At 40.5% G+C, this 15,528-nt stretch overlaps 1 long non-coding RNA gene across 1 annotated transcript; it reads left to right on the top strand.

Annotated features, from left to right (window-relative positions):
* The first annotated feature begins 1,859 nt into the window (after positions 1–1,859).
* On the top strand, positions 1,860–4,601 carry LOC310882457. The gene is made up of 2 exons (XR_014572978.1): positions 1,860–1,925; positions 2,771–4,601. It is a non-coding gene; the product is annotated as an uncharacterized lncRNA (long non-coding RNA).
* The last annotated feature ends 10,927 nt before the right edge of the window (positions 4,602–15,528 follow it).

The following is a 15,528-nucleotide window of genomic DNA, read 5'->3' as shown; positions in this document are numbered from 1 at the left end:
GGAATTCATTGCCACAAGAAACTGCTTCCAGCAGCAGGAACCACGGCTCTGCCCAGCCCTGGAAATTCCTCTCTTCAGGAATGTCACTGCCAAATGATTAGGACTGTGGCAGATCTGACAAGTATGTTTGTGGTGATACATACATTTATGTATACATGTTGGTATACGTGTGTATATATATCTCCATACATACACACTAACTCCCACCAAGGTAAAGAATATTTTCTTAAATCCTTTGCTGATCCTATTCTGATCAGTCCAGTTTATTTCTGGGAAGGATGTACACATTTACAACATAATCTTTCTTTCTAAATTTAGAGTTAAAATATAAATATGTCTTTTTCTAAGCTGTGCTATGGTTTACCTACTTTTTTTTTTTTTTTTTTTAAGCTTGGAGAGGGGAGGGAAAAAAGCCTTGACATACTCTGAGGCACACCAGTTCACTTTCCTCCTGTATTCTTCCCACCACACCTTACTGCAGGCTCTCAGGGCTTATCTCCACTACATTGAAGATGACTTGAATGTTACCTGTTTGACGTGTTTAGGAAGCCTCAAGTTTGCTGGTATGAAGTTGACCATAGCTCTGTAGCTAATGTAAATCAGGCTAATTAATGTTCATTGTTGGGGCAGTTAATCAGGATTGAATATTGAGTCCCAGACATTCAAATTCAGAGCTGGTTAATAAGTATGTTAAATTCCATGTTGGTATTTTTGACTCCCAAACTAGATTTTACTTGAATCCAAAGTGAGGAGACACACTCTTGAGACTGTTTTTATACCACTATAACTATGATAATTAAAGGATGTTTTTTTCTTCTCCTACTTTTTAACAAAATAAGCATTATGTTTTTCCACAGTCTATTCATCCAGTCTTTCAAATGAGTCCTGAGCCTGCTGCCTGTTTCTGTCCAAGCTGGCAGTAGGACAGCAGTTTCAAAAAACATGAGTTCTTGGAAACTGTGTGACAATTAGCATCTAAACAGGGAGGAAAGATGCACATTGTGTCTTCACTGAAAGAGAGAGCTGTGGTTCAACCCCCACCTGCATGGCAGCCAGGCAGCATGTTAGCACTGCTGGCCCACCACCCAACTTGTAGCTCCAGGTCTGCACACACACGCTGGCACCAGCCACCCAAACACATCAAGGACTGAGCAGGTGAAACACCAAGGAAGAGGAGAATAATGGAGCAGAAAGCTTTAGAAACAGGCTTCCTTAGCCTGCTGCACAGGGACAGCTTTCTTATCGACCTATCAGGCCAATTATTATGGCTCCTGTTAATACAGGCACTGTACACAGCTTAAGTACTTTCTGTGCAGGAATTAATACAACTACCCTCACTAGAACAATACCTTATATGTATTTGCAGGGCAAAATAATTAAGGGGTACACCTGTTCATGAATAAACTTTAAATTTAGGAACTCCTGAATTTGCTTCCAGTTTCTCAAACACAGGGCTAAAATCTGTGAGGCCAAATCTTTTGAACATCCTAAAAGGATCCAGACACTGGCATTACTGACATTTAAGAGCTAAAATACTAAGTAAAAGTGATGAAAGCTGCTACCAGGGTATTAACAGAGCTTCATATTTTCTGTACACTGAATGTAGTGTCCAGGTAACAGCATCAGAGAACGGTTATTCACGAATAACAAGTTGTTAAGTGTGAGCCAATGTTCACACTATTTTAATGCTCATGTTAAAGATGGGAACAAACCCTGTTTTAGTAGTTGTGATTCTGCATAGCCGTCTGATTGCCCCCCATTCCCAGTGTCTACTCCAGCTCCATTAGCTGGGATTTCCCTGAAGAGATTATATTATTTTGCATTATGTTTTAGGAACAATATTTAGACATGGATGATGGGGCTGAAGAGGGGATGAGGAGTCTTGAGGTGGTGAAATCTTCACACCTCCATTAGAGCGTGGGAAGGTAAAGGAGAAAGAAGCACAACGGTGTGTGTGTAAGATGTGTTCATGGTTACCCTCCCTCCTGACTTGTAAACAGTTTCTCCTACTCAGGCTGACCACGCTGCTAATTCTAAAACATTTTATAAACACAACAGAAGTACCACCTTCATAGCAGTACTCCTAATGCAGCTAATGGACTGCTGATTCCCATGGGTTCTGTGTTGTTACATCTAGAATGCATTTTATAAAAGATGTGTCTGACTGAAGACGCAGGAAGCAGCTTGAATGGAAGTTACATGTCCGAAGCAAGCTGCGGAATAACGCAGGAATTGTAACTTTTTGAAAGAGCCAACTGGCTCCCCAGCCTGGAGGAATGAGAGGCATGTGGGATAGGCAGGTAAACAAACAAATCTGTGGATGTTTGTTAAAATGCCCAAGTGTTTCATCTAGGCAAGAGTAAACACTATCAGCTCTATTTCTCACAGCATGAGAAGTGTCCTAGTGTAATATCTTGTATTAGATGGCAGATGCAATCTGGAGAGGGAGGGATACACCTCTGCCCAAGAATACAAACCAAATATTTTAAGGAATGGATTAACTGTGTGTTAAGTGAATAGCAGTCTCCCACTTTGCAATATTTATTCATTTGCAAACACCTAGTTGCTTCTGAATAAACACTAAGATCAGAGGTAAGCGTAACTTGTCATTGTGGTGCTGCCTTCATTGAATTTCATGACTGAATGATACATCCCAGATAGTAACAGGAATCCTGTGAGATCACTTCCTTCCAGACAAGGTACACAAACTCTTTTAACACTAAGCTGTAATGGAGCCATCAGAAATGTCTAATTATTGTCCCTTTTACAGGCGAGAATGCAGGCAGCGGTGTAAGGGGGCCCCAGATCAACCGTGCGTCCAGGCCATCACAGCTGCCTCAGGGCTGGCATTTTTCGGTGGTAAGTCTCCTTCAGAATTACAAATTGAGCCCAACAGGGTTTGATCATGAGTTGTTTTTTTTTGAATTAAGAGCAAACCATATCCAAAGGTCATTGTAAAATATTTAATCTGGTGGCAATGCTAAATGCTATTCAGTAAGTAACTAATTAGGATGACTTCCCCTGTACACTTACCATCTTGAATAACCATGAGAGACTTGCATGTGGTATCATTTCATAACTTGTCAATACATTGTGCCATTATGTTAACAGCTGGACTCGATCTTAGAGGTCTTTTCCAACTTAAATGATTCTATGATTCCCAAAAAGTAGCTCCCTGCACTCTATGAAAAGCTCATGAATGTCTGTCTTGGCAAAGGGTTGACCCCTACCAGGTTGCCAAGAAAGTCTGCTGGGCATTTGTGAGCTTATGCAGGGTAGGCTTGAAACAACAGCTCAGAGAATTATGCATTTCCTGTTCATGTCAATGAAGCACCAAGATCGAAATTGAATTATTTTCAGATGTCAAAATACCACTTAGCAGGGATCTTCTACTTAGTAAAATTAGCTCTCACTTTCTGCTTTTATGACTATGATTAGTAATATATGTATTTGGTGTTATAGACCTAATTCCATTTCTTTTGCTACAGCATTTTTTTTTCCACTACTTTCATCAGTTATATCCTAGTCCTAAATTTGGCTGGTTTCCATGTGGGTGACTTTGGTTCATGCCATTCCTAATGAAGGGCTGACAACCAATTGTTAGTGGAGATTTCAGAGCATTAGCAGGTTTGGGAGTGCTATCTGGTCTTTGATAGCTCAACTTTTATTAAAAAAAAAAAAAGGCAACCAAGCACCCTGGTTTTGGTTGTTATGGCTGGAAGACAAGGGAAAAAAAATAAGTAAACATTAACACTTAAAACAATGGATAGAATGAAGCCAACACCAAGCTATCTGAATGACAGCCTAAAAGAAAATGGGACAGAAATCTATGAATTGCACTTCTTGTGAAGCGTTAGTTTATGTGTAGAATGATGAATTAAATATCTAACAGGATTAGGCTTAGTACTCTACTTCTTACACTATGAATATAAGGTGGAAAATGGAGGGGATATAACAGTATGATCACTCTTGAACATCTGAATAATTTACTGTTTTCACAATTTATGGATCGTGTGCTGAGCATAAACTTGGAAGAATGTCACCCTTTTGCCTCATTCCAGCTTTCTTACAGATTGATTCTTGGGCAAGTCTTGAAGATGGCGGTAAGTTCTGCCTGCTGCAAGTAACACTCTTTCAAGCAACTCTTTGGTTTTGATCTGGCTATTATGCAGATGTTGAAGTACACAGCAGTGAACCATGAGCCCACTGAAGATAAGACTCCACATTTGATATTATTCAGTATCTCTGCTTAGATAGGACAACTAAAAATTGCATTGGAATTTCCTTACACAAGAAAATAAATCACCAAGATTTAAAGCCCAGAGTGAATATTCAGTTTAGATGCTGTGTAGCCATGTGTCTACATTACTGTATTTTAAAATTACAGCATATGTATTTTGTTAAGACGGATCAGAAAATTCAGGCCAAAGTATTGTAAACTGCCACTTTCTGCAAAGCGTTTCTTCTGTCAAACACCACTTTAAGCAAAAAAAAAAAAAAGTATAGCTACTCAGTTTTCTCTTCAAAGAAAATTATTTTTTAGTGTTAGGTCATACATGGTTCATGCATCATCTCCCAAAATGGCTGAAACAGACTTTAGTCACCATCAAGGCAGTTTAAGTACAACCCTTAGAAATGAAAGAAGGGACCTGGAATTGGTAGATAAATACACTGAAACTGAGCAAGTGAGATTTGGGACAGAACTGATTAAGTTTAATAGCTGTCCCCAAGTATGATTAAACACAATAGGACATCTTTGCTGTTTTGCTGGCCAAGGTCACTTCAGCCAGTCAATTCTGGTATAAATTACAAACAAACTCGAATATTTTTCTGCCTAGGAAGCTCGGTTGTTTCATTGTAACCCCATTTACACTGGATAATCAGACTGGTTTAGGACCTTCTGTTTTCAACGCTGGTTAATTAACTAGAGTGATGTATTTTCTGAAGTTATACCGATGCAGCAGGACCAGCTAGCAGAGCTGTCTCCATATGTAAAGCTCCCCTTTCAGCTCTTTTACAGTATCTTCTCCTGTATCTACAAGCCCCTTAGTGCTGATTTTTCCCTTTCCTAGTGTAAATGGTGCACCATCACCATGTGTGTCTGTGCATGTCAGGTCAGCTGCCGTCCCTCAGGGTGTACTGCACAGAGGCTTTTCAGGTCAGGCTTTTCAGTGGAGGTGTGCAGAAGAGGGTGGATTTATTTGAGACCTGGGTGTCTGCCCAGTTGTTCCAGGTATGCTGTGGCCTTACAGTAAGCAGGAAAGATGCCAAGCAACTGTGAAGCCACTTGCTCCAGAGACTTGCAAGGTGATGCATTTGTGAAAGTGGTGCTGCATTACTGCTCCTCAGCCCACTGTTGAGGAGCCAGGATGAAGCTTTCTGGAGGAAGAAAACTAGGCAAAAAAAATATGTATCTGGCTCAATCCAAACGTGCTTCTTACAGTCCTTTGTAATTAGCAGCTAGCTCTCGGCCAAGCTTCAAGTTAAACTGATGCAATGTTTGGACATTAAATGAAGATAGGCTTTTCTTCCTTGCAAGCCTCCCACTTTTCAGCTAGTTGCATCTGTAACTTGGTTATCCCTGATTACAAGTGTTCAACAGCTTGAATTTTAATTTTGTTATGCTAGCTAAGGTGCAGTCTACTCTACAGACTTTAACTAGATTAAAAGACAGATCAGCTATAATTGGAGTCCCTGATTGAATTAGATTGGGATTACAAATATAATTGGATACTACCCTATTTGAGACACTTCAAAGGAAATATATCTTCAGAGCATGGAAGCTGAAAAATCAACAGACTTATGGAAAACCTTGATTCTGTTTCCTATGTAGATGTAGCTAGTCCTGTACCATTGCAGAGCCTTCAGCAGAAAGATATTATTTAAAAGACAATTGTGTTGGTGGAAACTATAAACCAGACTTTTGACATACATTCACAAGTCAAAGGCAACATAACCTTGCAGTTTCGTAATCTTGCCCGTGCTAGTGATCCAGCCAGATTAGGCTAAAACTGTGCCTGAAAGGAGCTTTAAAACCTAGTAACAAGTCCTAAGTATGGACTAATACGCCACAGGTTTTATTGTAGGATATAAGCTAGGAGGCACAGTTTAAGCAACGAATTCCTTTTGCTGACATGGCTTTTGCAGACATTTCCATTTGAAAAGAGCAGTTGGTTGAACAATGGTTTCTGCACTGGTTCAGTGCTTGACACCTTGCAGCATGTAAAGGACAAAGGCTTGAAAACTTTTTTTTCATATGATATCTTTTCCTGTTTGGGGCCTTTAGTCTTTGCACTACTGTGAGCCTTGAGCCACCAGAGCTCTGGTTAAGTAGGTCACACCATAAACAGGCTTATCAGAATAACAGCAGGTTCACAATTCAAATAGGAAAAACGTAGAGAATTTATTTTGCAAGAGAAACAAAACAAATCTGCAGCCTCTTAACTGACTGGCCATTTCTCAAAATTGAAATTAGAATTCAACCCTCAAAGTATCTAGTCCTATTTCTATAGGAGTCTCCATAAAGATATTAACATTATTCAGAGGGTGGCTATGGTGCTCCATTGTTGTCCAGACTTAAGGTCTCCTGAGCCTTCTACATCTTAGCCTCAATCTCCTTATCTAGGCTCCTCAAAAGCCTTGAAATATTCAAGCTTATACGGAAATAAATTGTTATGCAAGAGGTATTCTTGGGTGAAAACACCCAGCTTGGGTTTCTTTCTTTTTGATTTCTGGATGTTTCTTTTATACTTTCTCCTTTAGGTTTCATCAAAAAGTTGCCACTTGTGTAAAGACTGCTGACCCAGTGTCATATGCTGCTCACCCTAGGAGTTTCAAAGTGCCTTTCCGCACATGAAATATTGTTTAGAAGATAAAAGTGGCCTCAGCAAATCTATAATCCCTTCAGCCATTCCCTGTAACACTCTCAATCCTGGCTCCCTCCACAAATATGCAAAAGCAGAGCACCTTTGCAGGATGCTCAAAGAAGCTGGAATTACATTTAATAAATTATAGCACACATGCCTGTGTTTCCCCATACTTTTGCTGATTAACTGTTAGTGACACCCGTGTTTAGAGGTACTCCAAGACAAATTGGATGCTGATTTATTTTTTTTGACACTCCACAATTAAGTATTTTCAGGGAAGAAGACAAATGCATTAGAGCAATTCCAAATCCAAAAATGAGACCTATAACCATGGAAAAAAAGAGCTATGGGACTCTTGGCTCTTTTGTAAGAGATCATGAATAGCTAGGAGAGGTTTTTATTTATGTCACATGTATACACAAGATTTATGCTTGCAATTAAGTTTCAGTGTAAATTAGACTAGCCTGTGTGTCTGTTTAATTGCAGGTGCAAATCAACTCGTTAAAACATCTTTTTCTCCCCCTGCTTGGGTTTGTAAGCAGTTCACATCTCAGCTCCAAAACTCTGCATATATTTTGCAGGTGACAGTTGTGCCTTGAAAAAACAACATAGACCCCAGCTTGCAAACGTTCAGCTAGTAAATGCTTTCTTCTACATTTTAATTAATATGGTTATTCACTGAAAAGTCTTTTGCTAGGTTTCACTACATAAATTCCCTCAATTTTGCACATCAAGAGAGTAAACCAAATCCAAATATTGATATATGCTGAAACTACAGATACAGCTGAAAAGGTATCTTTCTTTTGAGATTTTCCAATTTCTAAGCCTGGTGTTATGTGACAACTTTAGCATGAACAATCTTTATCTCTGTGCTAGTTAATTGAGAGAGGTCAGATTACTTCAAGGAGCCAATCACTTCGGGGTGGGGGTTGCTGTAATTTAGGACATCAGGAATTTTGACTCCAAGAACAATTCTTTTCAAACTTCTCTTTTCATCTCCAAGATTAACTTTTAAATTTGCAGGGAGGAACAACCAGAAACACAGAAGAGATTGGCAGTCACCTTGAATGTACTAAAGGCTGACCAAATAGAGGAAAAAAATTGCAATTTCCTTTATTTACTAAGCTTGCTCCATTCCTGATTGTGTATGACTTGGCAACGATATATTGATTTTTCAAGAGTTTCTTTTTACAATTACAAAAGAAAACAAAATTACTGATTGGGAAGGAAAACTTCTTTGTTCTGTTTTGTAAAGGAAACAGTTTTTTTGTGTGTTTGGGAGAAATAGAAATGCATTAAGAGAAGAAAAAGAAAAAGATGATGATGCTACAGGAATCAATACAGAATTAGGTGAAAGAACATTTTGTATGTTTTTAAGAAAATCATTTTTCATATACTAAATACACTTGCAGACTTGTTTCCTTACAAGCCTCCTCAAGTTGCAATTTTGAGTCTGAAGCAATAGGCCTCCTGATAGGTTTTAAGATGGAGGTAATCCTTTATGTAGTATTATTTCCGGAAAAAGCAAAAGATTAGAAAGCTTTGGCTTTCAGAGACCTGAAATTATCTTAAAAAATGCACGTATATTTATCATGCCTACAGCTGTGTCAAAGAAGGTATAAAGTTGTCGCTGCCCGAGGGTTGAAAGACTTGATCAGGCATCATCAACTTGCAGGGCTTTCCCTCAAAATGAGGCAATGCATGTGGCGTGGCACATCAGGTCTCAGAAATGGCACAGCCGCCTACAATAACCAGCGAGCAGTCTATCACCTGCATTTCCCCTGCTATTTTGGGCAGTTGGTACGCTCAGGACTGTATAAACACAGAAGAGGACAAAGATGCAGTCAGGAGACCCAGTGTTTTCTCTCAGGGTGAAGCTACAGAGTAAAGATGGGAGAAGACTAAAGCCTTCTCCCTTGGGTGGCAACAAGACTTCAGATGGGTTTTCTTGTTCACAGAGCCAAGACCTCCCAGTTTAGCTTGGTGACATTTGGTATCAGCCCTAAACAGCAGCATAGCTAGGTGCTCCCACCTCTTTTGTTCTTTTTATGCTGCATTGGCTGAAAAATAGCCAGTAAGGAGTTCATAACTCAACTGGATTATTTCCTCAGACCACAACCACCAAAACAAAAAAAAAATCTTGTGGGTCCAGCAGGCTAGGCTAGGCATGAGCTGCAGCCTCCTGCCACATCCCTGGGACAGATCTGGTGTAGCAAGGTAGAGAGCATCAATAAGCACAGAAAGGACCCAGCCAGAAAAATTCCCATCAAATTCTCTCACTTTTATCGGGTTCTCACCAGCATGGCTGCAGTCAGGACGGGATCAGGTCTTGTATCCAGGAGCACTTTCGAGGAAGCTGTGCAGGATTTTTATTTTTTGCTACTAATGTAATGTCACCTCTAGGAAAGGGAAATTAGTCAGCAATTAGGCAATTATCAGTCACTCTGAAGCTCAATTAATACATTCTGTAACCTTCTGAGAAAGGAGAGAGGGCTGTTGGATGCACAGCGTAGATATAAGTGCTGGGAATTTCCCTCTATTTTCAATTCCATTGGTAGGGCTGTGTCTGACTGCAGTCAGATCAGTTGGGATGCAAATCTGCAGCTCCCCGAGCAGGATCAGCTGTGTGTTAGCCTTGGTGCACATTATTTCAGGCCCTGCCTGTATGAATGGAGTTGCTTCAGCACAAGGAATTTTGCTGCAATAGCCTGGGGCAGCCATACACAAACAACCAGCCTCTCAGGAAGAAATACTCTGAATGAGTAACCCAGGATACAGTTTCCCAGGCTAGGGTGGATTTACCTCAAGTCATGGAATTGTATAGTAAATTGTATAGTATGGGCACTCCTCCCACCCCCCCTTTTTTCTTTCCTTTTTTTTTTTTTTTTAAATAGCCTGCCCCATCTTTTTCCAGTGAGGCACTGGGGGTGTTCCTGGGGTTAAGCAGCTTTTTGAATATTTAGGTATCTACTGAGATTTATCAGGAGCAGTGACACCAAAATAAGGCTTTATGTAAAAACTTACAAGGAACTTGAAAATTAGTGAAACAAAGAAAGGATTGACAGCGTTGAAGCCCACGTACATGCCATAGTGCAGCCCCCAGGTTTGCTTTTCCCAGGGGTGTTATAGCCTGCCCCCCAGTCTCTGCACAGCTCTGGGCTGAATTTGCACCACTGAAAACCACAAGTGTACTTTGTTTCTTGCTAGTTCACCTAGCAAAAGCACATTACTAATACAAGAGAGGAATACAAAAAAACACCCATAAATTTCACCTGTGCAGTCTTCACAAATCCCAAGGCAGGAGATTGCCAGCTCTTCCTTTGGGACACACCTCTGCAGCCAGAGAAGAGCACCTTCTCTCACCCTTTGGCATGGTCCTTAGTAAGGACCCCAGGGCCTGGGTGTGGGTATAAATGGGCTCCGACATCGGTGGCGTGACGTGTAACAGCTGAGCTCTGGCCGCAGCACCAACAGCCGTCAGCTGCTCTCCCACCTTGCTCCCTACTTTCAACATTCATTCAAGAAACGCTGATTTTATTTAATCAAGCCTTACAGGGAATTCTTTGTTATCTACAAAACGTTATGGAAAGTCCATCCATGCATTCACAAGAAAAAAGGGAAAAAGTTCAAATTCACTTGAGGATATATTTCTGAACATTTCTATAATTTTGGGATCCGACTTTTACATGGCACTTCAGCTGATGGCACTTCTGAAAATGAATGACTGCTATTCAGAGCACTCAATGTTGTATCAAGCAGTTTCTTGATAGGAGCTGTTCGGTTTCAGGTTACTAACTCCCACGATATTTGATGTTTCATTTAGAACTGGAGTTCCTAGAGAAACAAATGGTTGTATGAGAAGCCTTTCTTCTGTGGATCTGTAAAGTAATCTTAAAACACATGATAACAAAGAAAATCTTGAAAATGTGGGGTCTCTGTGGGGTTCACCCTAAGGTCACAACCCCCAGAAAGTAAATAGAACATTACATATATTTGTATAAATCTCAGAGGGCTTATTGTGGAGATTTTTGGGAAATTGAAGCTAATACCTGCACATTTTTTTCTTAAAATACCTGTGAGGCAGAATGCTATGTTTATCTCACCATTATGTGAGATGTATTCCTTCAAACCCAGTGCATATTCAGTTTTCCAGATACTGTCGATGATACATGAATAAAAAAGGCACAGGAAATCAGATTTTGGCCTGATGGCAATAGGAGCTTCAGTCTCTTTCTGCTTTTAGTCTGATGATCACAGTGGGCAAATAGATGGTGGCGATACAACTTGGAACAGGTATTAAAAATAAGGAAAAAAAAGCTCAGAGGAGCCAGATGGCAGGAAGCGAAGTAATGGGTAAATAAAAAGAAACAAGCGTCCTGACACGGGGGAAGAACAGCACGTCACCATGATCGATTGGCTCAAAGCGACAGATTCGTCGGACGTAGAAAGATGCCTCAGCAAGACTGAGTTTAACTAAGTGAGCAGATCCAAGGTCCCTAGCTATAAAGCAGATTTGCCAAATTGCCTTTGATTCATTATATTTATGAGCTTTAAAAGGATGTAAAATATTTGTACTTTTTTTTTTTCTTCTTCCCCCAAACAGAATAACCATAAATAATGTAGGAAAAGGCTGAGTTCAGCAGTGTGGGAAGCTGCACCCACCTGAACGTGAGATGATGAATGTGAGATCTGGGCATGTGGGATCGGGCCTGTGTGGACTGAGACTTTAAGGACAAATCACAGCATGCAGGGCAGAAAACTTTTATCTAAGTAGCCTGGTATTGCTGTGCTCACAGAGCTCATAATCTCTTGTCTCCTACAGACAGAATCCTTCTGCAGGGCGTTTGCACAGTACCTTCCCTGCTGCGTCTGAACACCAACACTTGATTTTAGACCAGCAGAAATTGCTGCGTGGGACTAAAAGGGGGGAGGTCCCTATCTAGTTCAATAACCACTCTTGATACTGGACAGCAGTGGATGCTCAGAGCAGACAGTGTAAAAGACCTTGCATTAAGTTGATGCAAGATAATCAGCCACCACATTAGGTTTCATCTTGACCTGAAAATCAGAGTATAGATTAGGCTGTGAAGCCTGAGGTTAAACAACCCTTGCAGAAATGCTATTAGCAATTACAGTTAAACAAAGATAGTTCTGTCATCCAGTCTGCGCATGAAACTTTTAAAATCCTTGTCTCTGTGGCCATGAGTCCCACAGTACTATAAATCACTTCACAGAAAAAAGCATTTCCTATGAATTTGCTGTCTAACATAATAAAATATCTCTTGAATGTCATGTCCCCTTTTTATGTGTCTCTCTTGAAATTTTAAATTATTTTCCTTCCTGCTGGAGTCGGGCTATTGTTTCATCTTTAAAAGCTTCTTGCCTGATTTTCAGAAGTGCTGAACACCCACAAATGGAGTCAATGGGTTTTGTAAATGTTCGAAATCTTTTTCAGACCAAGGCATATTCTTTATGTTTAGCCAGTTCAATGATGCCGTTGATTTGAGGATCACACCTAGGGAGTATGTGCTTCATGAAAGGATATGGGATCTGCTCTGAAGAAGCCTTTAAAGAATTAAAACCAAAAATGGATCCAAAATCCAGTTGCTGGTTCTCCAGCTAACAATTTACCTTCTGCAGCCCTAAGCAGTATTTAATCTTCTGAAGAATAATTACTGCTTGTAAACATGTTAGCAAGAACAAAACAAGATTGGCCGAGAATCCATATGTTACAATTATTGGGTCTTGCTGTGGTAATGTGGGTGGGCTGAAGGCTGAATTTTCAAAGAAAAGATGCACGGGGAGAGAGAGAGCAGGAGTGCAGTTGAACCAGGCGCAGTGCTGAGGCTGTTCTGTATCTGAACTTACTCAATGGAAGTAAAATATTTTGCTTATAAAGAATTTTCATAAACATGTCTTAGGATGTGTATTAGAGGTACGTCTTAGGATGTGCATTAGGAGTAAGCTAAACAAGATGGTATAAACACAGGAATGGCCTGTAATAGGAGAATGAATGGCCTGCCTCTGCTTCCTCCAGCAGCCAGCGCCCAGGCTGCTGCACTGCTGCCTCTGCCTCCTCCTTGCCAAGGGCACCAACCTGCACGGATCTGGCCCCTTGGCCAGTGTTTAAACCCAGGAGATAGCTAAATACAGGAGCATGTGGCCAATTTGAGGATCCCATTTTTAAAAATGTCTTAAACTTGCGAAAACATCTAGGTTATCTTCAGCTAAAATGAAAAAGGGCAGAGCTACCTCAAGAGATGTCTCGATGCCAAAAATGCCGAAAAGTTTCTCAGCCATGGAAAGAAGAAATCAAATGAGCAAGGAGATTTTTAATGGGTTTGCTGTTACGTGGGTATCCAAAGCATCCCGCCAAGATTTTAAAGGTATTTGAGCATTGACAGGTACAGATAAGCAGGTTACGGGGCATTCACAATAGTCCAGGCAGGTCAGGTGCCTAATTCCCATCAAAATTCAGAAACACCTCAAAATTTGTTTCCCTTTAATTTTATCTTCCAGTCTCAATGCCCATTAAACCCCAACTTAGGCAAACCTCAGCTAGGAAAATCAGATGGTCAGCATTTAAAATCTGATAGATGCCTAAATATAGACTCTAATGCCTAATTTGAGACTTCCACTAAACTTGTTTTAAAACTACTACCACATCTAACCTATATAAAGGCAGAAATGCACGCAGAATAATAATAATTGAATTCAAATGCTTTCATCCAGATAAAGTGCAGCAATTGAATTAAAATCTGCAGGGATTTTTGGAGCCAGGGTGGACAGTGTAAGTTATAATCAAGTTTACTGTATAAAGTACTAATTATACATCCACGGTATTCATCAGGCTAAAATGTTTCCTGTATGATGGAAAAAAAATATGGTAAAGATTAAATTAATCACGCATTTTATAGATGAAACTATGTTTCTAATATTTTGTAACTAACAATAACTTTAAAGAGTGACTGTAAATATATAGTGTTTTGGAACCTTAAGAGATTAAAATAAATAACATATGGACCCAAATCATCTGTGAGGCCTGGATTACGGTTTTGCTAACATCACTTTTAGAAGTACGATACTTTACTGACAAGTAAGACTAGCAAAAAAGCCAGCTCAATATAAGCTCAGTAATATTGGCTAGAAAAGGACTTTTTACTAGTGAAACTGGGAACAGATTTAAGCTAAATTGACAACAAGCCAATACAGCCTGTGCTAGCAAGGCTCGATGGTACTGAAGCAGTACGGTGTCTGGCGTTGCTGCTATTAGCAAAAGTGCAAGGAATAAATAGCTGTGCACTCTCAGCTGTCAGCACTATCCATCGAAATGATACAAAATAGATGAGAAAAACCTTGTTTTGTCTAACTCCCACTTTCATACTTGCACCTCCATCCCTGTGCTTTCAAGCAGGTTGCACGGCTGGGAGCCTCAGCAGCCTGCCTGGTGCAGCCGGGTGGGCTCCCATGGCACAAGAGGGTGGGCTCCTGCGGCCAGGCAGGTCCCTCTGCCCCATGGAAAGGCAAGCCGTGAACTTCAGCACAGTCCTAGCGAGGACAGACATGGTGCTCACTTTCTCTGCCTCATCCTCAGCTGTGCACTAATGTCATTTCCTCATCACGGGTGGCTTCTGGGCAACACGTGACAAACACATTAGAAGAGGGGGATAGTAAATGAAACAACAAAAAGGTTGTTTTCTCGACAGAGTAATTAATTTTGACTATTATTTTTTGAAAGGGTGGCTTCACTCTGTTCTCTGCCTGTGGAGAAAGCTGACGAAGGGTAACAGCAGCTGTGGAAAGCATTCACACTCCGATAGCACGGCTGTGGCATCCCCAGTGAAAGCACCACCATGTAATGAGCAGGGAATTTCCATGTGATAGTAAACAAAGAATATCTATGTGAAGATACTCTATGTGAAGTCACTCTTGTACTACTTTTTTTTTTTTTTTTAAACCCATTCCCCTGTTTATTTTGTGGCCTCAGCCTGATAAAGCTCCCCTTTTTGTCTTTCTGCTTGGTCTCGTAGGCTGCATCACTAACAACTTGGTGCTATTTAGTTTTATTTGCTCTTAAAATGAACAAGGCATTCTTAGGATGTGTTATGTGATACTACTGTTTTGTTACTTCCCCTGGATAATAAACAGTCTGGAAATTAATGATTTATAAAGGGTTAGTGTTTGTGTGACAGAAACTAGGACAAGTGGCTTGACTCTGATCCCGTTTGTGCCTGTAACTCCAAATATTTTAATGAGTCAATTCTAATTTACATTTATTCAGAATCCTGCCCAATGCACTTCTTTTAACCTAAACAAGTCAAATGAGCATTAAAGCAATGGCCACTGATGAAGAAACCCAGTGGAAGTCATCACTGTATTTTCTTTGCCATGAAATACACACACAGCTGAACTGCGTTACAGAGGCACAATTCTGCACAGTAAACTCCAGTCGGGCCTTGTTTGTTGTACAAATAAGCTTCAGCCCTCCAAGATTTAGGAGGACGCGGTATCAGTCCCTTGCACAATGCTGCTGGGAGGCTCTTCTCCCATGGGCTCAGCTGTCAGCTGCACGTCACGGGCTATGACCAACCTTATCTGCAGTTTCACATTACGGAGACTCTTGAGGCCGTTGTGGTTTCCAATAATCCAGGACTCCCTCTGC

Source organism: Anser anser, assembly GCF_964211835.1.
Source record: "Anser anser genome assembly, chromosome: 16".
NCBI classification, from domain to species: Eukaryota; Metazoa; Chordata; class Aves; order Anseriformes; family Anatidae; genus Anser; species Anser anser.
This window is presented reverse-complemented; position numbering and strand designations above follow the sequence as displayed.